At 34.9% G+C, this 25,178-nt stretch overlaps 1 long non-coding RNA gene across 1 annotated transcript; it reads right to left on the bottom strand.

Moving 5' to 3' along the window:
• Nucleotides 1–22,025: 22,025 nt before the first annotated feature.
• LOC141679093 (uncharacterized) lies at nucleotides 22,026–22,607 on the bottom strand. Its single transcript, XR_012558026.1, has 3 exons — nucleotides 22,477–22,607; nucleotides 22,360–22,387; nucleotides 22,026–22,281 (listed from the first exon to the last, which is right to left on the bottom strand). It is a non-coding gene; the product is annotated as an uncharacterized LOC141679093 (long non-coding RNA).
• Nucleotides 22,608–25,178: the final 2,571 nt, after the last annotated feature.

The raw sequence follows: 25,178 nt of genomic DNA, 5'->3' as shown, positions 1-25,178 counted from the left end.
TCACACAACATCAGATAGATAAGATGAACAGGACCAAGCTCCCAATTCGCGAGCGGATAGGAAGCGTTCCGCAGCTTCCTATAGGCATTGAAGTCACTGTAGCTGAGGTAGGGAACTACCAATAGACTAGGCTTCAACTTTTGATGTACCAGATTTATGTATACTTATGAATTGTAATAATGGCAAAGAAATGTAAATTTATTCAGAACCCTTTTAAGGTGTATTGACTTATAATTGTGGAATAAAACGACTTGTGATTATTTGTGGATGTTCATCTCTGAGACTATAACGTGTGGTGTGTGTTTATTGTGGGGTCACAGTACAGAGTAGTTGATTGTGTATTAAGATTGGGTGTTATTAAGGGAAATGGATCTCGTGACAACCCGGATCCCCGACCCCGGATCTGGGGGTGTTACAGAAATGGTATCAGAGCCAAGCGTTATAAACCTCAGAGATGATGGGACGTTAAGATAATAAGTTCACTAAGATAATAAGAACTCTTGCCAAGTTCATAGTCGGGCTACCTAACGTAGCACTGACAGTTAAAACCCTTATGGGAACCCTTATAGGTATCGTGATAGTAACATAGTTGTTCTCGTATAGGGCAGCGGGGCACCAAACCTTGAGGTTCAGGAGCATCAGCATGAGGATGTTTTATTACAAGTTGGAGATCAAATTGTGAATCCGATGGAGTACCCTAATGAGGGACCGGATGAGGTTCAGACAGAGAATGCTGCGGTTGAGGATGTTATTCCGGAAAGGATTGTGGCTGAGGAGGATCTCATGGAGGATCCTGATGAGAATGAAGAGAGGACCGTTGAGGAACAGATGACCGTAGTCAGGGCGACTACCAGAGCTAGAATGGCCGCGAGGGTGGCCCTAGAGAATGAAGAGTTACCAAGGGCACAAAGGTTAATGAGGGCAGAAGGAGTGGGGCCTTCCATGACCCCAATTATACCAGTATCAGACCCTCTTCCAGAGGCTCCTGTAGACATCCATGAGGTTCCACCAGTTCCTGTTCCCTCCCCTGTACAGAGCCCAGCACATACTGAGGAAATGCCACCTTTATCCCCTGCACCATTGTCACCTGATACCGTGCTTGGTTATCCATTTGGATCTCCTGGGTCTGCACCACCTGTCCCCCATGGACTGCTAGATGCTACCACTCAGGCTTCTCTTATCGCTGATTATCATATGACTTTGGGTGGCCTGTCAGAGGCCAGGAATGTTAGGAGTGATCTGTTGGATCGACTTACTGCACCAAGGATTGAGGGTGGGATACTTCCGGCAGGATTAGCGTATAGCATGGAAAGGATTGAGGCTACCACCCGTGTTACAGCTAGAGGCCATCTTGAGGGTCAGGTTGATCCAGCTCTACTTGCGACTATCTTAGACCTCATCACCTCTGTGATGGAGCAGGTTAGGGATGTTGTGCGTGCTCGCACCTCTTAATCCATGGTAGTGTGCAGAGCCAGAGCAATCAAACAAGGGTCTCATGTAGCACCGCTTTTGGAGGATTAGCCTAAGTTATGAATGATTAGTTTTAATGACGAGATGACTATCTATGGTAGTACTTTTGGGATAGGAGCGATAAGTTCATATGATGTAATCCTCTTTAGTATGTTCAGTTGTTGTACCCTCGAACAAATGGTTATGTATATATTCGTTAATTTCAGTTCAGGTCAGTTTAATTGTGATAAATCACATTGTTAATTGCTCTATTAACACTTAAGAGAGTGTCATGAAGTTTATCGAACTTAAGAATTCATAATTTACAATCGTGCAAGGACTAAACGAGGGGAAGACTTAAGCAAAGTAAGTAAGACAAATATCCGGAGATTCTCAAAATTTTCCAAGTAATATGCCCCCACAAGGAATAAGATTAAGGGCAAACCTTGAACATGATAATCAGGGAGGCCGCAATTAAGATATAAAGAACCCGGAAAATAATAAAGTGGAAAATGAAGATTTTAAATTAAAAGATGACTCCAATTATGGGGAGTAGGAAGAAACATTTAGACTGAGGAAACAAAAGTCGAGTAAGGAAAGGAGACCCGAGATGGTACCCCTATACGGCAATTCATGGACCTGTCTAAAAAAAAAAAAAAAAAAAAAAAAAAAAAAAAAAAAAAAAAAAGAACTTAGACTATTATCCCCAACCACCACCTTGAGGAAACAATGTAGTGGGAAATTCTTTCAGGACCTTTAAGTCGCTAAGCTCTCTGAGTTCTAAGGAACAAGCTGACCCAGCCGAGGCAAGAGCCTGGCTAAAGGAAATATAGGAATCATTTGAGATTCAAAATGATTGATGAACCATCAAAGACTGTTTTCGTCACTTACCCTCCTAAGAGAGAAACCACCCGCCGGTGAAAGATCAAGAAAGGCACGGAGCCAGAGGTTAGAATAAACTGATTAAAGTTCAATCAATTGTTTTCGAGAAAGTAATTCCCAAGGTTATGGAGATAGTGTAAAAGCTTTAGAGCCAGAACAAAGGCAGACGAGTATGATGAATTGTGAATCTAAGTTGTAAAAAGTTGTCAAGATTCGTTCTGAGGACACGAATCCAGAATGACGGGATGTTTGAAATCAATGCTTATGTTGTGTTGGTTCATGAAATAATGATAAGAGAAAGGAATATAACGTCAATAGAGTTTGAGGAATGATAAGGGAGTTGGGTATGAGGAAACCCTAAAGACTCATAGCAATAGAAATAGAAAAGTATGTAATCGTCAGGATGATGATGATTCACCATGAGTTAAAATTGATGGTTGAGGGCATAAGAGATACATATATTTTGTCCCCTGTAAGTTGGGAAGATTCGAGGAAACCTTGAGATAATTCGAAGGATAAATAATGAGACGCGGATAGACTAAGGAGACAAGGAAGTAAGAAATTAGGAAAATTGGATGAAGGAAGTGACCTTCAAGAATGTGAAGTGTAAGATCGGTGGCTTGATACCCAGATAGGGAGACGCCAGGTATGAGAGATATCCCAACATTGAGGTGACTGTTGAGATAAACAACAAAAGTAAATAAGGAATTATTAAGAAGAAGTTCACGTTGAACACGACCAATATCTTCCAGAACATCCTTGTTATCGTTACCAAATTAGGCAAGATAAGCGGATAACCGTTGTTATCTTTTGTAGGCCATATTTATTGACCCCATTTTGAATACAGACGTTATTGTGAAAATAGACATGTACTATCAAGGTGGGAATGATTGAATAAGATACCCTTATCAGGGATATATGACTTGAGTTATCCATGGAAGGATGCATGTACCTTTTTAAAGGTGGAATTAAGGATAGAACATCGGTAACTTAAAATGAATCTTAGGGGAATGCATAAAGGTGGACATTTCACCCTTAATAGGGATAGTATGAAATCTGACAGTATGAATTGGAAAGGATTAAGGTAATAACAACCTTTAAGAATCAGTGGAGAAATTTTTCAGAAGTATATAGACAATGGTTCTAGTATTAGTAAATGGTATTTTGATATGCCCTGTATCTAGGGAATACAGGAGGAACGATTGAAGGATAACCTTAGAGGTTTTACAAGGAGAAAGGAAATATTCAAAATTCTCAAGAGTAAAAATATTGATAAAGGAAATATGATGTAGTTATAATGATGCCAAGTGGGGCACGTGTTAAACCACGAGAAAGTATGGATCGAACCAGTAAGGGTCGAAATTGTTCAGGGCAATTAGGGCCTAGGATAAAAGATGTTCTAAGTATGATTGAGAGTCCGTCGTGACAGTGATTAGCCTCTAAAGACTGAGGCAATAACTTATGGAAAAATGGTGATATTTTTTTTTCCCATCTGATTTTAAGGAAAATATCTTCACTCAAGCAGTGGTCGGAAATAAGGTAGAAAATTTATTTGGAGGTGGTTAAAAAGACATTGACTGTAAGGAAATTTTACTATCAGGAAAGGCCAAAGAGGTGGCCGACACTTTAAAGGTAAGAGGATAATTATAGGCGTTTGTTCCAAAAGAATACAGTAATGATGGTTAAAACTGTGAAGGTTGTATTATGGTTTGGAAGATTGACATTCCTTCTGATGACTGTGCAATACCCAACCGTAATAGTAGTTGGTAAAATTTAATTCGTGTAATCGCCATGAACGGGCTATCTATCTTAGGAGGTCCTATCTTGGGATAAGCCAGGACCATGTTTCCAAAAGGACTAAACGAACCTTTGAGTTAAGTCTTCTATCGAAGGCATATGATTAAGAATGGTATTAACCTGCTATCGTTGCTTTGAGCGAAACTCTTCTGCAATTTTATCTGCTTCATGTCATGTATGTATGTCAGAATCAGGAGTGTTCTTCATGAATCGTGAATGGTGATTATGTTACCTCCTTAGAAGGATTTGATACGACATGTATGGACTCCGTATGGTTAGCTATTAAGATTTCATGGAATGTGAATGACGACAGTAGGTCAGTGGTGGACCATAGTAAGGCAGCAATGATTCTGCGAGTAGTGAGCTGATTACAACCGTGAGAGTTGTATTGGAACGGGTGTTGAGATTGAGTACCACTAATCGGGTCGTGGTAGTGTATAAGTTATCATTGATAGACTAATTAAGTAGAGTGTCTACCTAGTGAATTATTATTCTTTCTTATCAATAGGGAGTCGTATTATTATACGAGGAAGGTTGCGGTGCAAGCATAGAATTCTAGTAACGATGATGTCTAGAATGAGATCCCAGATTCGATTTTCGATGTCGAGGGAGTTTCAAAGGTGATTGTGTATGAGCTCGAGGAAGAGCATGGGTCCATAGAATGATGAACGGAATAGAAATATTTAGACATGGGAAATACGATGTTATAATACTTGATGCTGATATAAATACGTTTATGTTTTGTTCTCCTATGACAAACCTCTATAATTCAGAGGTAGGTTCCAAGCCAGATATTTTGTGGCAGTATATTTTTTTTTATATATACAATTCTCTTCAATTCGTTCTTTTCTCTTCTTTCATTTCATATAAACTGAGAAGAACAACCCTTCCAGGAAGGGGAGGTATTGCCGAATGACTATCTATCTTTGTGATAGAAGCCTAGTAGGATACCACATGTTGTTTAATTGCTTGTTAAGTACTAAAGGCTGGCCACCTTCTGTACTAACTATGCGATATAACAAGTGTTCATGATCATAGTGATCTCTCAACAAATTCCTTTACTTCTATTTGATTGATCAAATTTTGGAAAATAGAAACAACTGAAAAAGGAGTAATAAAGTGGTGGTAGTATGCGGAATGGGAACACATTCGTGATACTAAGGTTGACGTGGTTATTAAAAAGGGTTATAGAACGCTAGCGAGCAAAAGTATGACCAGTATAATATTAGGAACGGAAGGTGATAGCGATTACGAACTGGAAAAGAATGGGTATTGAGAAGCAAGAGCTCTAATGATTGGAAGCTATGATGAGAGTCTGTGCAATAGACTTGAAAGAATTTGGAATGATCACTTAATTCGGATTGAGTTATCTTACGACAATAGATCATATGTCATTATCGAGATGTCGCCTTATGAGATCCTTGAGGGAAGACAATGTCGATCTCCCTTATGTTAGGATGAAGTTGTAGAGCGCAAGATGCTCGGACCCGCAGTAGTCCAAAGGACCAAGGATATGATAGATCTAATCAGAGGACGGCTGGTAGTAGCCCAAGATGGACATGATGAGTATGTTGATTTGACACGAAAGGATAAAGAGTATGAAATAGGGGACCTAGTAATGTTATAGGTATCCCTTGGAAAGGATTGATGAGGTTCGGAAAGAAAGGAAAGCTAAGTCTACAATTTATTGGACCCTTGGATATGTTAAGACGTTTGGGAAGTTAGCATATGAGCTAGCCCTAACCCCGAACATGTAGCAGGTCGTAACGTGTTTCACGTATCAATGTTAAGGAAGTGTAATTTAGATGCCAGATAAATAGAGGCATATGAGCGCATAGACATGCAACCAGACGTAACCTATATGGAGCAACCAGGAAGGGTTGTAGAGTGAAAAGGGAACAAGTGCTCAGGAGAAGGATTATCAAACTAGGCAGAGTTTGGTGGCAGAACCACAATGTGGGAAAATTGGCTCGAGAGTTAGAAAGTGTAATGCTAAGAAAGTATCCCCATTTGAATTCTATCTGATTCCGGGACGGAATCCTTTTAAGGAGGGGAGACTGTAATAACCCCAATTTTTGAGAAATTTTGAAACCCTTATGAATAGTGTTTTTGCTGAACGAGAAAACTTTTCATGCCACGCTATGTAGGGGTTCTGTTATGGATCTTATGGGATATTATTAGTACTCTATGAGGTATATAAGTGTATGTAAAGATCGTCAGAATCCAATTACGAACACTTTGATTTTTCCCGGAAATCCACAATATACGGAGAGAATTGAGTATAAGGTAACAGGATAAAAAGGATTTAAATTAAAGGATTATAAGAGAGGATCATAAAAGGAATACAATGTATTGAGAAAGGTTAAGGGAACCTAAGTAATAAGATCCCGGGTATGATCCTTCAAACGATAAACGAGAACGAAAGTTAAGCGAACCGTATAACAGATCAGCGGTCATTAGGCAAACGATTAGGAAGTTAATCAAAGGGATTAATGGGAATGATGTCATCCAACCAATAGAAAGAAGACAAGGAAGGAAGGATGACATCATGAGGATGAGGTAAGCATGACATGGGAAGGAAGGAGGTGTGGTTGAATAAGGACCACACAAATTCAAGGGCAAGGTAGTAATTTGCTAAATCAAATACAAAAATCAATCAACCAAGCAAATCATTTCATTTTCATCAAACAAAACACAAAATCCTCCATTCTTCATGAAGCTCTCGGGTAGTTTTCTTAAATTTTGAAAGTCCAAGCTCCTCCACTTGTTATTTTCCAAGGTAATTATCCTAGCTTCTCCTAGTTAAGTTACATACTTCCTATAAGTTTAAGCTTCTAATTCCAAGCCAATCTTTTTCTATAAATCATCAAAGAAGATGGTGAATAGTGTTTTCAAGAACTAAAATTTGTGTTCTTGAAGTTTTGTTTAGATTAAGCTTGGATAAGGGCTTTAAAGGTGATTCCAAGCCATCCTCTTGATTCTCCACTCTCCAAGGAAGGTATAAACTACAAACCCTAGCTTTAGTTTTGAGTAATTAGGATTGAATGTGTTTGATATAGCATATGTGAAGCATGATGCTTGATTGGTTGAAGTTTGGTTGAGTTGTAGAGATTAGTTGGTTTTGTTGCATTGTTGGAGTTGTAAATCTTGGTAATTAGTTAAAGAACCTAAGTAAAGCTTTTAGTTCATGTGAGGAATAAGTATAAATGGTAAATGTTGTGGTTTTGATTAAAAGAACTTAAGTATGATTAAAGTTAAGTTTAGGCATAAGTATGAATGATTAAATTAAATTGGTTGGGGTTGTTATGATGTGATAAGGATGGATGTTTGTTGTATGATGGATTTGAGGTTGGATTTGGGGTTGATTTGGAATGGGTTTGAATGGTTTAAAATATTGGAAATCGCGTAAACATAGTCGTCGTAACGTCCGATTTTCTTTGGACTGTTTTTGTGCATAGCATTAGGACCCGAGAATCCCCTGCTAGATTGTGACCACTGCCATGTTTAGATAGCTCATGTTATGAGCTTCGTTTTGATATGTAGTTCGTTCGATTCCGATTTACGGTTTAGGAGAAACGACCGTTTCAAGTAACGGCGTTTCGCGAACGAAACTTTTTCCCTCGCCTTACTTTGGAATGTAGGTTAAAGACCAAAAAGGGTTAATTAATGTGTGAAACATTTATGGTAAGTGTGTTAGGCAGTTGGTAAGTCATTCGCGAAGGAATCACTTTAAAACTCATAAAGGTTAAATTATTAAAAATGGTGGAGCCGAGGGTACCCGAGTGACTTAAGCAAATCGGTGAGCGCAAAACAAGCGTTAGAGTCTAAGTTAGTTAAAGTATAGATTTACAAGTGATTTTGGTTTAATTCCAACTTACTTGTTGTTTATAGGTTACCAGACTCGTCCCGAGCCTTTCTCACCCCCAAGTCGCTCAGGCAAGTTTTCTACCCGTTATACTGTTGTTGTGATGTAAATATATGTATATGCATTATCTTGTGATATTGCATGATTGTTATTAGCAAATTTTGCAATATATTGGAGTATGCTAATATGGTATATATGCATGCCTGTTTCATATTCTTGAAATACATATCTGTTGGTTCATTTAATAATACCTATGCTAGAGGATAGTTGTATCTTGTATATACCCTTAATATAGGGACCCAAAGGTGAAAATATTTTCTAAAACCGGGAGTCGAGGATCCCGAGTAGATTTTATATATATGGATATGGATATTTATTTATATATATATTTATATATATATATGGTTATAGTTTTCCAAACTATTAATCGAATAAGGTTTATTCGATAACTTTAAACTCTATTTTATATTTGAATATTATTTCGAATATTATTCGAGGGCTTATGACTCTTTTATTTATTTATCTGAATATTATTTGAATATTCATTCGAGGACTTATGACTCCTTTATATTATTATGAATATTATTTAAATATTCATTTGAGGATCTATGACTCCGATTATGTACTGGATTATATTCTTTATTCTATTAAAGAATAAGGTGTTAATAATCAAACTTATTTTCGATTATTCAAATAAAGATAATACTTTCATATAAGTATATCTTTGGTTATTTAATGTTTATTTCAAGTATAAGTTTTAATACTTCTACTTCAATTATTTTTATAAAGATTATTCTTTATGGGAATATTATATTAAATAATAATATTCAGTCATTTTCTAAATATTCTGGGGACTGATTTACTTCATTAAATCAGCCTTACTCCAAACACTCTTTAAAGTGTTTTCGAGTCTTCAAAATGATTTTAAAAGTCAGAGCGGATCCCAAAACTCATTTTTATATTTAAGATCTTCCTTTTTAAGGGGATTTAAATACTCGCTCAAAACCTGGGGAATCCGGCTCTGTGGTGTATTTTATATTCGCAACGAGGTTGCAGATTTGGTAAATGAATTGATTACTTGCCCAACGTTCGGGAAGTAAGCCCATCTCATTGAGTCGGCATAAGCGACAGGCCGGGGTACGGTCTATTATTGTGTAAGTGGCTGGGTGGCAGTCCATCAACGCGTGAGGGACCGGGGTACGGTCGAGCGCGAGGTCCTAATGCGGCCAGGGTGATGACCGGTGAGGAATTCATCCATCTACAGTAGAAAAGGTTACTTATTGGTATCTTTGCCTGATCAGCAAGATATCGGGTTTATGCCAAAATTCTTTTCCTTTCCCAAAATTCATTGGATGTTTCAAACTCTGTTCATACTTTACATAACAGAGGTTCCAGGAAATGTTTAAAGGGGTATATATGTGTGGATATATATATATCGGGACTAAAGAAAGTATCTCATAACTTTTTCATTCAATAATATTTCAAAGATTGAATCTATTCAAGTCTTATCTTGTGGTCTCATCAGTGGGATGAACTTTTGAAATTGATTGTAACTTGAACGGTGGTAGTTCAAGTAGTATTTGGGAATGATATAAGTGTAGTGAAGTATTTGGTAACTTCATCTTTTAAACTTATATCTAATTAATAATTGTCTTATGTATGACAAAGATTTTCAGAAAAACGTTGAGACAAGGTTAGATATATGAGATCACCTTGCAACGATATTTTTTTATATACAGTTATACACTGGGATTTTGTGTATATTATGCATGGAAGAGGACTTCCAATATTTTGAAAAGTATATATGTATATATATATACTGAATATTTTGCGACTTCATCGCATTAAGTTATCAACTTGGTTCATTTCTTTTGACCAAGACTTTCATGAGTATTATGAGTAGACTCATATATTGTTAATCATTATACATATTATTTTGGTGGGCTTGCTGCTCACCCTTGCTTTCTTCTTTCATCACACAACATCAGATAGATAAGATGAACAGGACCAAGCTCCCAATTCGCGAGCGGATAGGAAGCGTTCCGCAGCTTCCTATAGGCATTGAAGTCACTGTAGCTGAGGTAGGGAACTACCAATAGACTAGGCTTCAACTTTTGATGTACCAGATTTATGTATACTTATGAATTGTAATAATGGCAAAGAAATGTAAATTTATTCAGAACCCTTTTAAGGTGTATTGACTTATAATTGTGGAATAAAACGACTTGTGATTATTTGTGGATGTTCATCTCTGAGACTATAACATGTGGTGTGTGTTTATTGTGGGGTCACAGTACAGAGTAGTTGATTGTGTATTAAGATTGGGTGTTATTAAGGGAAATGGATCTCGTGACAACCCGGATCCCCGACCCCGGATCTGGGGGTGTTACACCAGATGTTTAGAACTCTCACAGTTATGACATGTTTTCCTAGGAGCATCAGGAACAGGTTTATAATCATTGCTTTTATTCACACCTTCCTTTCCATTCCTATTTTTCCTAGGTGATTTTACCTTGTTTGCATTCTTAACATCTTTCAGCTTATGTTTAAGCTGCTCTTCGTCATTAAGCCTATGTTCACTTCAGCTGTCTTTTCCTGTTTTAGTTTGTCAGAAGTCGATTCCTTTGTAACTTCTGATTTTTCATTTTCAGACTTTACAGTTATAAACTTAACAGGTTTTAACTTTGGCTTTTTCTTATCAACAGACTTAATTTCTTCAGTTCCTTTATCTTTCTTACCTTCTCCATAACCTAAGCCCTCTTTCCAGTTTCCACTACTTAGCAAATTTTGAGTTGTTTTGCCAGAGTTAGTCCAAGTCTTGATAATCTCTCTTTCCTTTTCTAACTCAGTTTTTAGAGATTCATTTAATTTTAGCACTTCATTCCTAACATAAAAAGCATCATCTCTATCCTTCTGAGTTTGATGGAACATGACTAACTCTTTTTCTAAGAAATCATTCCTTTTCTTAAATGCAAGATTTTCAGAAGTTAATCTTTCACATGTTAAAGTTTGATCTCTATAGCTAACAAACATGGTTTTAAGATATCTTCTCAACTCATTAATATCAGCAGTATGAAAAGCATAAGTAGTCTGAGGCACCTTTGTTTCAGAAGCTTCAGAACTGCTCTCAGCACTTTCTTTATCAGCATTTGCCATCAATGCATAGTTCTCCTCACTTTCAGAGTCTGAGGTGTCTGTCCAGCTTTTCTGCTTTGTGACAAGAGCCTTGCCTTTGTCACCCTTTACCTTCTTGCAGTCAGGAGATATGTGGCCTTTCTCACCACAGTTATAGCATTTAACATTGGTGTAATCTCCTCTGTCAGACTTTCGTCCTCTGCCTTCAGATCTTCTGAAATTCTTCTTATCAGAACTTATGCCTTTCCTGGAAAACTTTTTTCCCTTCCTGAACTTCCTGTATGCAATCTTTGTGATTCCTTTCACCATAAGAGCACACAACTTCATCTTCTCCTCATCAGCATCAGTCTCAGGCAAGCTTTCAGAATCCGAGTCATCATTACTCTCAGAACTTGATGACTCAGTATCAGACTTTATGAAAAGAGCTTTACCCTTGTCTTTCTTTGAGGAAGCTGCTTTGGGGAATTCTTCTTCAGCCTTAAGAGCAACTGTCCTTGACTTTCCTCCTTTCCTCTTGCTTCTTTGTTCCATCTCCAGCTCATGAGTTTTGAGCATTCCATAGATTTCGTCAAGAGTTGTTTCATCAAGATTGTAGTTGTCTCTTATTGTCGTTGCCTTCAAATCCCAGCATTCAGGAAGAGCTAACAGGAACTTAAGGTTTGAATCTTCAAGATCATACTCTTTATCAACCAATGACAAATCATTCAAAAGTTTGACAAATCTATCATATAAATCATTCAATGACTCATTAGCCTTTGAGTCAAAGTGTTCATACTCTTGAGTGAGTATTGTCTTCCTGTTCTTCTTAATTGTGTCAGTTCCCTGACACCTTGTTTCCAGAGCATCCCATATCTCCTTAGCAGTCTTGCAGTTGATTACCCTATTTGACATTACATTATCAATGGCACTATGCAGTAAGTGTCGTACCTTAGCATCCTTAGCAATTGATGCTATGTCTTCAACAGTATAATCACTCTTCTCCTTTGGTACGGTCTTTGCTGCTTCACCTGCAACTGCAACAGCGAGCTTGGTTGGTTTGTGAGGGCCTTCCTTGATTCTATCAAGGTATTCTGGATCTGTTGCTTCCAGGAACATGGTCATCCATACCTTATATATGGAATATTCAGATGGTCTCAGTATGGGGACTCTGATGGTCTCATACCGACTCTGAATTTGTATCTTTGGTGGTTCCTCAGTTGTGGTAGGCTTAGTTGGAGTTTCTGTGTCCGACATGATTGTGTTTGGATCTTTAACTGTATGTGTGTTAACAGAGTAGCTCTGATACCAATTGTTAGGTCACACAAACACTGTAGAGGGGGTGAATACAGTGTATAGTACACTCAAATCGAACTTTAAGAACTTAAGTAACAGAAAACAAACTTTATTGAAATAATAAACTCTGTTACAGTATGGAACTATTACCTCTCAGTGATGAACAAATATCACGAGAGCTGCTAGGGTTACAATGAATAATCTTTTCTAATAATGATAACACTTATAGTATAAACCCTATGTCTGTGTTTATATACTACACAGTTACAAGATAATCGCTAATTGATATGGAATATAATTCTGCTTCCTAAAATATATCAATCAGATATCTTTTCTTCCAAGTATTCCATTCTTCACGAAATTCCTTCTTCATGCATATCTCTTCTTATGTTTATCTCAATCTTCTTTCCTTTAATTAGCTACTGTCCTTATCTGATTATCCTTCAGCACTTAAGTTCTGATATCTATCTTCTGATGATTATCTCCTGATAATATACGTACTGATATCCTTAAGTCCTGACTTCCAGTATAAGTACTGATCAACAGTTAAGTACTGATTTATCCTGTTCAGTAAGATCTGAAAGCTAAACATAAAACATATTAGCCATGACATTATCAAATATATCTAACAGGTCTTGTCCGTTGAGTTGTACACTGCATTCGTCCATATTTCCTCCAAAACCTCACAGTAGATAGTGGGAGACTCCAACATGGCATATTTGAGCTTACAGCCTTGCACAAAATCCATCATTTTGTTGTAGTCGCCAGACTGTTGAATCCCCTTGTTCACTAGAGCCGTGAAATTGTTCTTCTCATAGATAAAGCCAGTTTGAGACATGATTTTGATGACTGGTGCCATTGTTAGAGAGTAAAAGTTGCAGAGAGAGAGAGAGAGGGGGTAATTGCTTTTGAGAAAGAATGAATTTAGAGCAGATGAATTGAGAATGATAAAAGAAAATAAATGAAAATGAATTTTGCTTTTATACTATCTCAAAAATAACTGTAAAAAATAATAAAGTAAAATAAAGTGACCAATAAAAATTGCCCAAAATAGCCGTTTAAAAAAAATAAACTGTAAAAATTCCATCACTTATCCGTCGTGTCATGCTTACAAACTGTAAGTATACTCGATGGATAATGTTCAGAAAATTAACGGTTAGGATTGAGACACTTCGACGGATGAAGATAAATCAGTTATCCGTCGAGTTATAAATATTCTAGAAAAATAATTGATTTTATTAGCAAATTGTATTCCGATGGATAATCGAACTCGATGGATAATGATCATCCGTCGGGATGTAAATTTTGACTTAGCCAAAATTTCATCCAAAACTGAAAAATCAATTAAATTTCTGGCTGCATTACAACTTGCAAAAATATCTGAAGTAATTCAAGAATAATTGAGCATACCTAACTCACTTACCAACCTTGAAAAGGTGGATTCATCTAGTGGCTTGGTAAATATGTCTGCAAACTATTTTTCACTTGGAACAAAATATAGTTCCACAATACCATTCATCACATGTTCCCTTATGAAGTGGTACTTGATGTCTATGTGCTTTGTTCTTGAATGCTGCACTGGATTTTCAGTGATGGCAATTGGACTTGTGTTATCACAGAAAATGGGAATTTTATCCACTTGTAGACCATAGTCCAACAGTTGGTTTTTCATCCATAAAATCTGTGCACAGCAACTGCCAGCAGCAATATATTCAGCTTCTGCTGTAGAAGTAGAAACTGAATTTTGCTTTTTACTGAACCAGGACACAAGCTTGTTTCCTAGAAATTGACAGGATCTTGTTGTACTTTTTCTATCAATTCTACAACCTGCATAATCTGCATCTGAATAACCAGTTAGATCAAAACCAAAATCTCTAGGGTACCAAATGCCAAGTTTTGGTGTACCTTTGAGATATCTGAAAATTCTCTTAATAGCAATTAAATTAGATCAGCCTGAAATCTAGCACAAATACATGTAGCAAACATTATATCTGGCCTACTAGCTATTAAGTATAGAAGTGAGCCAACCATGCCTCTATAACTTGAAATATCCACAGACTTTTCAATAGTGTTTAATTCAAGTTTAGTTGCAGTGGCCATGAGAGTTTTTGCAGATGTGCAATCCATTAGTTCAAACTTCTTTAAAATATCATAAATGTATTTGGTTTAACTAATGAATATTCCATCACTAACTTGCTTAACTTGCAAACCAAGAAAGTAAGTTAGTTCTCCCATCATGCTCATTTCATACTTACTTTGCATCAATTTGGCAAACTTTTTACAAAGTTTTTCATCTGTAGAGCCAAATATAATATCATCTACATAAATTTGAACAAGTATACTAGAGCCATTAACATTTCTAAAGAATAAAGTTTTATCCACAATACCTTTTGTGAAGTGATTTTCCAAAAGGAACTTTGATATAGTGTCATACCAGGCTCTAGGTGCTTGCTTCAGTCCATAAAGTGCTTTCAAAAGATAGTAGACATATTCTGGAAAGTTTGGATCTTCAAAACCAGGAGGTTGACTGACATAAACTTCTTCCTCCAAGTCTCTATTTAGAAAAGCACTTTTAACATCCATTTGATAGACCTTGAAATTGGCATGGGCTGCATAGGCTAAGAAAATTCTGATGGCTTCAAGTCTTGCAACAGGATCAAAAGTTTCATCAAAATCTATTCATTCTTGTTGGTAATAGCCCTTGGCAACCAATCTAGCTTTGTTCCTGACCACTATGCCATTTTCATCCATCTTGTTTCTGAATACCCATTTGGTGTCAATTGGATTCTTTCCTTTAGGCTTGGGTACCAACTTCCATACTTTATTCCTTTCAAATTTTTTTAGCTCCTCTTGCATAGCTAAATTCCAATCAGGATCCAACAAAGCTTCTTCTATACCTTCTTTGGTTCTTCCTTAGATATGAAGCTGCTATATAGACATTTTTCTTGAGTTGCTCTCCTTGTTTGAACTCTAGAAGATACATCACCAATGATGAGCTCAAAGGGGTGATCTTTTGTCCATTTTCTTTGTTGTGGTAGATTTGCTCTAGATGAAGAGGCCTCATTATTGTCTTGATATGTAACTGAGTTTTTATTATTATAAATTCCCCCTGAGTTTTTGGATCTATGATTTGAGAAAGGGGAACTTTCTGTAAGTGATCTATTCAGACTTTCAGCTTCTCTTAATGACCCGACGGATGGTGCATTTTGAGTTCCGACGGATGAAGCTGATTGTCTCCCGACGGATGAAGCATTTTGCAACTCGACGAATGTTGAGTTTTGTGCTTCATTAGTAGTAGATTTTTCTGTATTATTCTTAATTGTAGTTTCTTGATCACTTTCATCATCACTGTCATCACTAACCATCTCCACATTGTCAAATTTGAGGCTCTCATGGTAATCTCCATCTTGCAGTCCTTCAATCTTTTTATCATCAAACACAACATGTATTGATTTCATAACAATGTTGGTTTTCAGATTGTAGACTCTGTATGCTTTACCAACAACATATCCAACAAAAATTCCTTCATCTGCTTTAGCATCAAACTTCCCATATTGATCAGTTTGATTTCTCAAGTTATAACATTCGCAACCAAAGACATGAAGAAAATTTAGAGTTGGCTTCTTGTTCTTGAACAACTGGTATGGAGTCATGCATTTTGCTTGATTAACCAAAGAAATATTCTGAGTATAGCATGCAGTATTTATAGCTTCAGCCCAGAAGTATGTTGGTAACTTTGATTCTTCAAGTATGTCCTTACAGCTTCAATAAGTGATATGTTCTTTCTTTCTACTACTCCATTTTATTATGGAGTTCTTGCTGTTGAAAACTCATGCATAATCCCATTCTCTTCACAAAATGCTTTCATGACAGAATTCTTCAACTCAGTTCTATTGTCACTCCTGATCCTTCTTACTTTGAAATTAGGATAATTGTTGACTTGCCTTATGTGATTGATGATGATTTCACTAGCCTCATCTTTAGACTTTAGGAAATATGTCCAAGAGAACTTTGAGAAATCATCTACAATAACTAGGCAAAATCTTTTCCTTGTGATAGAGAACACATTGAATGGTCAAAACAAATCAATGTGTAGCAGTTACAAAGGTTCTTCAATTGTTGAATCAAGCTTCTTTCTGAATGATGCTTTGATTTTCTTTCCCTTTTGGCAAGCATCATACAGTCCATCCTTAGAAAACTCCACTTGAGGAATACCTCTAACCAGTTCTTTCTTTACAAGCTCATTCATGGTCTTGAAGTTTAGATGGGATAGATTCTTGTGCTATAGCCGACTTTCATCTTGACTTGCTTTACTGAGAAGACAAGTAATAGATTCTGTATTTGATGAGTTGAAGTCAACTAGGTACACATTTCCTTTTCTCACTCCAGTGAGAACCACTTTGTTGCTCCTCTTGTTTGTCACAACACAGGCTTCTAAATTGAAGGTTACTAAATTGCCTTTATCACAAAGCTGGCTGATGCTCAACAAATTATGTTTAAGACCATCCACTAAGGCAACCTCCTTAATGATGACATTTTCTTTAGAAATCAAGCCATATCCCACAGTATAACCCTTGCTGTCATCTTCAAAAGTAATACTTGGATCAGCTCTCTCCTTGAACTCTGTGAGCAGGGTAGAATCTCCAGTCATGTGTCTTAAACAACCACTATCCAAGTACCATAGATTCTTTCTGTTTCCCTACAAACATCAAAACCAAATCAAGTTTATTTTGGTACCCAAGTTTCCTTAGGTCCTGCCTTATTAGATTTCTTCTTTGGTTTCTTAGGTTTAATTTTATTTGACTTGGGGATATCTGATTCATCCTTGGTCATTTGAGTTGGACCTTTGAAACCAGTCATTAAAATAGAATTATCATGCACACTTTGATTGACAGGAAAAGCCATGTTGTTTGCAAACATGTTATTCCATGCTAAATGGCATTTGAGGCATACTAAATGCAGCATAATAAGGATTAGGTGCAAATGGCATATTAGCAAATTGTGCATTCATATTCTGTGCAGACATAGCATTCATCGGCATAGAATACATAGCACTCATATTGGGAAAAGAAGGTGGTACAGATATGGGAGTAGGCATGGCAAGTTTGCAATTAACAGACAAATGATTAGCACTACCACACTTAACACAGATTTTTCTTGGAGCATATTTATCTGGTGTGTAGTTGTTATGTTTGTTAATCCCTACTATCCCATTCCCATTGTTTTTCTTTTTAGCCTCTATTTTACACTCAATCTTTTCTAATCTGTCATTCAATTGCTTGATTGGCAGATGACCAACATTCACTTTTTTCTCCTTCTTCACTTGATTTGTTTCTCCTGAAATAAAGTTTTTGGAAACTGATCCATATTTTTCATTTAACTTGGCAAGTTTGGCTTTACTCACAGGTTTGCTTACAGCCGACGGATGAGGATTTATGTCACTCGACGGATAACCTTTTTGATTATCCGACATATGACTTTCATCATCCGTCGAGTCTACATCTGTTAGCAATCCTTCAACCAAATTGGACTCCAGCTTCTCTTTATTCTTTTTCCAGGCTGCATCATAGAAGGACTCAATACCTTGTACTTTGGTGATTTGAGCATGGACATCTCTAGATGATTTCTATGCCTTAATCACCTCTTCTTCTCGTTCAAGTTGCTTCTTCAAAATTTCTTCTTTCTTCAAGGACTCAGTTAATTCCTCCTTAGCAATCTTACATTCTATTCTCAATTTTTCAAATTCAATAAACTGAGACTCTAGAACATTATTCCTCTCACTTAAAAACAAATTATTTTCTTTGATTTTAGCATTTTCTTAGTGAGGGACTTAAGTGTAACACGCAAATGATATAATTCTGTAGACATGTCATTTATTGCATCATTACACTCAGCTTTAGATAAATGTGCAATGTTAGCGGTTATTACCTGATTACTTGAAGAGCTTGTCTCTGTTTCATCAGACTTGGCCATTAGGGCTAGATTGACATAGCTGACATCTCCATCTTCATCCAGACCATCTGCTGCCCAGTCACATAGCTGACACAGGCTCAAACTTTTTCTTGATGGAATCTGACTTTCTACATTCACTGGCAAAGTGCCCTACCAAGCCACATTTGAAACATTTGAATTTTGATTTATCCACCATGTTTCTATTTGGCTTAGCTGCTCCAAAAATCTTCTTGAACTTGAGCTTGGAAAATCTTCTGGAAAGAAATGAAAGATGTTCATCAATATCATCCATATCATCTTGGCTCAAAGAATCTTCATTTTCTGCTACCAGCCCCTTGCCCTTATTATCACAGACCTTTGAAGTAGACTCAACAACTTCTATCTTCATCTCCTTCTCTTTCTCTAACTCAGCAACCAGTGCAATGGACCCTCCTTTCTTCCTCCCTTTCTCCATTCTTTCATCTTGCTCTATTTCAAGCTCATAAGTCTTTAGAATGTCATACAGTCTCTCTAGTGTAAACTCCTTGTATTCTTGTGAATTTCTCAAGGAGACTGTCATTGGTTTCCATTCTTTTGGAAGGGATCTCAGGAATTTGAGGTTAGATTCTTTGGTTTGGTAGACTCTTCCATGCAGCTTCAGAGCATTTAGTAGCTTTTGAAATCTACTAAAGATATTAGTGAGAGTTTCACCTTCTTCACAGTGGAAATGCTCATATTGCTGAATTAGTAACTGCATCTTGTTTCTTTAACTTGTTCAGTGCCATCACAAATTATTTGAATGGTGTCCCAAACCTCCTTGGATGTCTTGCAATTGATGATGTTGTCAAACATGTCACCATCAACTCCATTGAATAAGATATTCATGGCCTTCTTGTCCTTCCTGACTTGTTCAATATCAGGATCTGACCATTCATGCCTTGGCTTGGGAATTGATGGCTCATTTCCAGTTGCAGCTCTCATTGGTACATGAGGACCTCTCTCTATGCAATCCATATAGGCCTCATCTTGAGAAAGTAAATGAAGATGCATCTTTACCTTCCAGTGATGGTAATTATCTTTGTCTAGAAAAGGAATTTTGACTCCAACATCCTTCTTGTTCATCTTGCTGTTTGTTATGATCTTTAAACTTTTTGTGCTTCAAGAGCTCGCTCTGATACCAATTGTTAGTCCCTAACAATACAACAAGAATTATAGAGGGGGGGGGTTGAATGAAATTCTGGCTACTTTTTGAGATTAATGAAAAATGGTTCTAACTTAATAATATATAAGTGTTTGATTTGCAAAGTGCGGAATGAGGAGTTAGATAAATCAAAACACAAGTAATAAAAACACAAGTCTTTAAAAACTTTCTGGTGGATTTGAATGTATCCACCAGATATATATATATATATATATATATATATATATATATATATATATATCAAGAGAACCCTGTAAAGCTTGAGTAGTTCACAGCTGCTTACAAATATGAACAACTAAACTTACAGAGAAATGCTACAGGATACAACTTACAATTGTTTCTCTGAGAATGTATTTTTAGTCTTATTGTTGTTCTACTTGCTACTCTTGATTTATATATCACCAAGATTATATAGTAATAGGACAAGATAATAAAACAAAACCTATCAAGTCTAATCATATGCTGCTTCACTACTCTATTCCAGCATCTTTGAATATCTTCATAATAGCATGGAAATGGTAATGCTTCTTTGTTCTCAAAAACCCAGCTGAATAGGCTGCCACATTCCTTTTGCAAACACTCGACACATGTGACTGTGTTGTCACTGTCAACAGATGTTTGAATTGATCATCTGTTGGGTACATGATTATCATTCGTCGGGTTTCCTTGTTGATCATCCGTCAGATAGCTTTGTTGATCATCCGTCGAGTAGCTATTTGACACTTGACTTCATTTCATTTATGTAGAATTACAAGACATCTTATATTTATAATTAATCAACTTATTCTGCATATCTAATTAAAGTCAACATGACTTATATGCTACTACAGAATCTATACAAATGTGTTTGCAGAAATGTGCTACATGACTTATTGTCACATAAGCTACTCACTCGATGGATGCCAAATCATCATCCGTCGGGACTATATTGAGTCATCCGTTGGGACTATATTTGATCATCCGTCGAGTGCTACATTTTTCACCAAGTTAAATCTACTAAGGTGTTTTGTTAATGCAATCATCAAGTTCACAATATATTCCCAACACAATAATATATATAATATATCTAATTGGAGGCATAAATAGTTCAATGCACGTATGTATGCTCGATATGTAGTTTTTTTTTGTTGACATCTAACTCATATGTTATTAATCATCAAATTAACAATATGAATAAGTAAATTGTAAATATTAATATTAAGAATTTTAAATTTCACTGAAACATCAAAAAGTGTTTCATTTAAATTAGATTTATGTTTGATATGTTTCTCACGCATAGCTATTAGATGATATATTATTATGAAAATTATTATGATTATTATTGATAAAATATACGTATATATTGACATATTTATCAAACATATATCTAAATCAAAATAAGTATTTTATGATATTTCACGGAGATTTAAAAATATAAATATTAATGATGCGTTAATTGAGAGAATAAGTGTGAAAATAAATATTATTAAATTATGCACGAACATGAAAATATGTATAATTTGTTGATTTTTTGAAATTATTTTAGATGTTTGTATTATTATTGCGGTTAGAATTATTTAATGTGTCAAAATTGTGATTTATGAGTAAAAATGTATAGCTCCGTCGTGTATTCAATTCCAGTATTCGCTTTTGACCCATAGTCTGGTTCAAATTAGTTTATATGCACGTTTGTGTATATTTGTATGTATGAATATGTGTCCATGTGTATACTAATCATGCAAAATTAATAGATTTTAACAAATGATGATTTAGTTAAATAAATTTTACATTTACATTAATTTATATATAAAGTATATAATGATGAAGCATATTAATGATACGTCAATTAATATATATTAATTGTGAGAAATAAGTACTATATAATTATTAATAGTGAAATAACAAATATTTATTGTGAGAATAAATGTAAAATAAATATTATATTGATATTAAGTAGGGGCATAATAGTCATATGAACTAATTTTCCTAACAAACCATATGTTGTTGTATTATATATATAATAGATTGAGAACTTTTAGACCTTTTACAACACCATCAGTTTTCATGTTTTTCGAGTACTAAAAAATTTAATAAATGAAAATAGTTGACAAATTAATCTTTTTCTTTCTTCTCTAATTAAGATTAATAAAATTACAAATGGTTGCAGCATGAAAATATTCAATTATAAATATTGCTAGAGATCAATATATTCAAATTTTAAGTTTGTTTTATCAAAGTTGAATATGCTGCATTTTATCACATCGAGAAAATTTTAAAATTATTCATACTAGTATATGGCATAAAAAATTGACTAAAATTATGTCATAATGCCACATTATTATGATATTACATGAGAACAATTTTTAATTTCCTCATTGTGATTTCTATCATATATATATATGTATTTGCCAATATTTTAATTTAAAACTCATATGAACCTTTAAAAAATTAATAATATGAAATTATAATATTACCGATATATATAATTTAGATTGTTACTTTTATTTTTGAAAAAATCATATCCTAAAATTAGGTAGCATTATATTGAAAAATATTCTCATTTATAATGAGATATTACACAATTCAGTCTAAGGACATTTGGGTTGTCCGTCTTTAGTTTTAAGGCTATTGTAGCATGGAGTCAATTCTTTATTTCCAACTGTTCCCGGTGGAACTTCAAGACATTTTAAGCAACAATCCATGCATATTTGTTCACAACGTTTTGTATAAGTAGTCGCTGAACATCGAGCTTCGCATCTAGTTGGACATTCTACAAAATTAAAAATCTGTAAGGATTTGTGCATAATCTACATATAAATAGATATATCACATAGGCATGAATGCTTACCTTCTGGTGTGCAAGAGTATGGTCCACTCTGTTACAAAATAGAACAAAATAGGGTAAATTAAAAGTGGCAAGCACAATAAGTATCAACTACAGATTATTGAGTATACCATACAGTACCATTGAAAGTTGTACAGTACAGGCAATAAGAAGCATAAGAAAGATAAATTTAGAGATTGGGAAATTAGCCATTCTTGTAATTGAAACACCTTTCAATAATTGTATTTGCAATGTTGCTTGTTACAAGTCACGTAAGAGAATGTTAGTTTCTTTATATAAGCATTGGGCAGGAGGCTTAAATGCTACAACTGATATCTTCCAACTAATTCACCAATGCTTAAGTAATAATTATATTTTGACTTTCTGTTATTATTCCATCCTTTCTTACCCCCTGTCCAATTTGAATTAATATTTATCTTTTTGGCATGCATTTTGAAATGATAAAAGTACTAGTAATACATGATCAAAAGGGAATTTTATATCAAACTAAATCTTGGATTTAAAAATTTAATTTGATATATGTATTACAAATAATAATTTATAGTATAAAAGTTTAGTACATCCAATATAAATATTGTTGATATCTTCATATTGATTCACAAATGCTCAAGTATTAGTTACTTTTTGACTTTTTGTTATTATTTTAGCATTTATTAATAAATAGTCATGAGATATTTGGGTGTACTGTAATAATTAAAATGATATATATGTGTACCTAGTTAATTAAAATATGTGATGTGTGTTAGATATTGAGTGTACAAATGACTTGAATACATGGGGGATGCATGATATCGTATATTACTTTTTAAATTTTCGAGTTCAAATTTTATTATGTTTTGATATTTTACTTAAATTTAGTTTTTGTAAATTAAAAGTTATTTAATATTATTTATGAAAATGTGAAAAATTGGAGACGAATAGATGGTGGTAACAATGTTTGGTAGCATTCTTAGAAAACCAATTAAGTGTTGAATTTAGAAATATAAACAAAATTTCTAAAATAATTAAATTATTAATAAATGACGAGAAAAATATACTAAGAAAAATATTTAAGTGATCAATAATAATTTATTATTTATAATATATATAAACTTTACTCGAGCGGAGTCGAGCTAGCCGCGTTCGAGCCAAGTCTGGGCCAATTTTTGAGCTAAGCGAGTCGAGTCCGAGCAGAACAGACAAATAGCTCGGCTCGGATCGCTTACTCATTCGAGTTCCCTTTAATTTTGAAGATCGACTCTTTAAGAAAATGAACCGAACCGGGTGTAGTGAAACGAGTTGATCTTGAGTTTTGCTCACAAACGACTATATTCATTTGCAGTCCTAAGTCTGACAGTCTCTTGTCTCATTCATTTAAAATTATATAAAAATTTGGCTCTTAGTAATTTATGACATGGATAAGTATTATTGTCTCCAATAATACTTCTCATACTTACTTTTTATTCAATATTTTATTATTAAAAATGCATATTATCAATAAAGTTACATTTTTTAAAGGAATAGATAGCGGTGTCTATAATATATATATATATATCAATAATCAATATATTAGTAATTTGTAGAATGGGGGGTTGAATACAAATTATGATTTTCAATTTTTTCTTTGTGAACAACTGCTAAATTGAAATAAGAATACAAGAACTAAAATTTCAGGTGTTTTTTTTACTTGCCACCTGAGTTATATATTGAAGAAATAATCTGTGTAAATTATAAGAATTTCACCGTTGCATTTCACAGTATTTTTGTAAGAGATAGTGCTCTTGAGTAAGCTCTGTTGAAAATCCTAGTTTCTTATTTCTTAGAGAGCACAATGCTTCTACTTGGTTTGTATATCACCAAGTTAAAATTCTTGCTAGATAATACATAACACAATCTTCGAGGTCCAGCAAGATTTCTTCTTTAATCTCTTTCCCGTGAGGCTTGACAAATGAGGCTAGATTTTATATTGATATATTGCTTTGAATATCCCTCCAATTTGTCATGCATGGAAATGGAATGTTTCTTCTTCTTCTCTATCCACGATCACATGCTCGTTTTATCTTGGCTTCCATTTTTCAAACTTATATCTTTAATCAGCCCATATGCTCTGTCATATTTGGTATCTGTGCTCTTTCAAGTCACTATCAATTGCTACTTGTAACTTTAGTTATTGATAGTGTAATCTTCTTTGATATTGATGGGCAGATTCATTAGCCATTGAAAGTCTATTTTCTTTTGCCATTGAAGGTTCACTTCATTTAACTAGAATTATATGGCATCGAGTATTTACAACTAACCATCATATTCTATTTATCCATTAAGTCAGTGATGACTATAGAATGAACAATTACAACAATGACTATAAGTTGAGATCTACATGAAAAATGTAACAACTTTTTATCACAAAAAGCTACTCTATCGATGGCTATCAGATAAAGATAATTTAGCCATTAATATCTACTCCCTACTTAATGAAATATTATGCTATATGCTTTGTTTATCATTAAAGGTACATGCGATTCCTAACAATCTCCCCCAATTTATAACTGATGGAATAACAATCATAAATTATCATCAAAGATGATAACAAAACATATTGTGAATAAAAATTACTTTGAAGAAGGCACAATAGATTTTTATTAAGCTGTTGAATTTTAAAGGAACAGAAATACAAGTAAAATGATAAGATATTACTTTGCTCCTGTAGTTTGAGCTGATCATTTTACTTCTTTCTGCCTTAATTGGTTATAACTGTGTTGCCTTTGGAGAAAACCATAGAATATTTCTTTATCTTTATTTTAACATCCCAACGAGGTATTCCAGATAATCATTACCGACTATCT

Source organism: Apium graveolens, chromosome 8 (assembly GCF_009905375.1).
Source record: "Apium graveolens cultivar Ventura chromosome 8, ASM990537v1, whole genome shotgun sequence".
NCBI classification, from domain to species: Eukaryota; Viridiplantae; Streptophyta; class Magnoliopsida; order Apiales; family Apiaceae; genus Apium; species Apium graveolens.
Note: the sequence above shows the minus strand (reverse complement) of the source record. Positions and strands in the feature narration are given on the sequence as shown.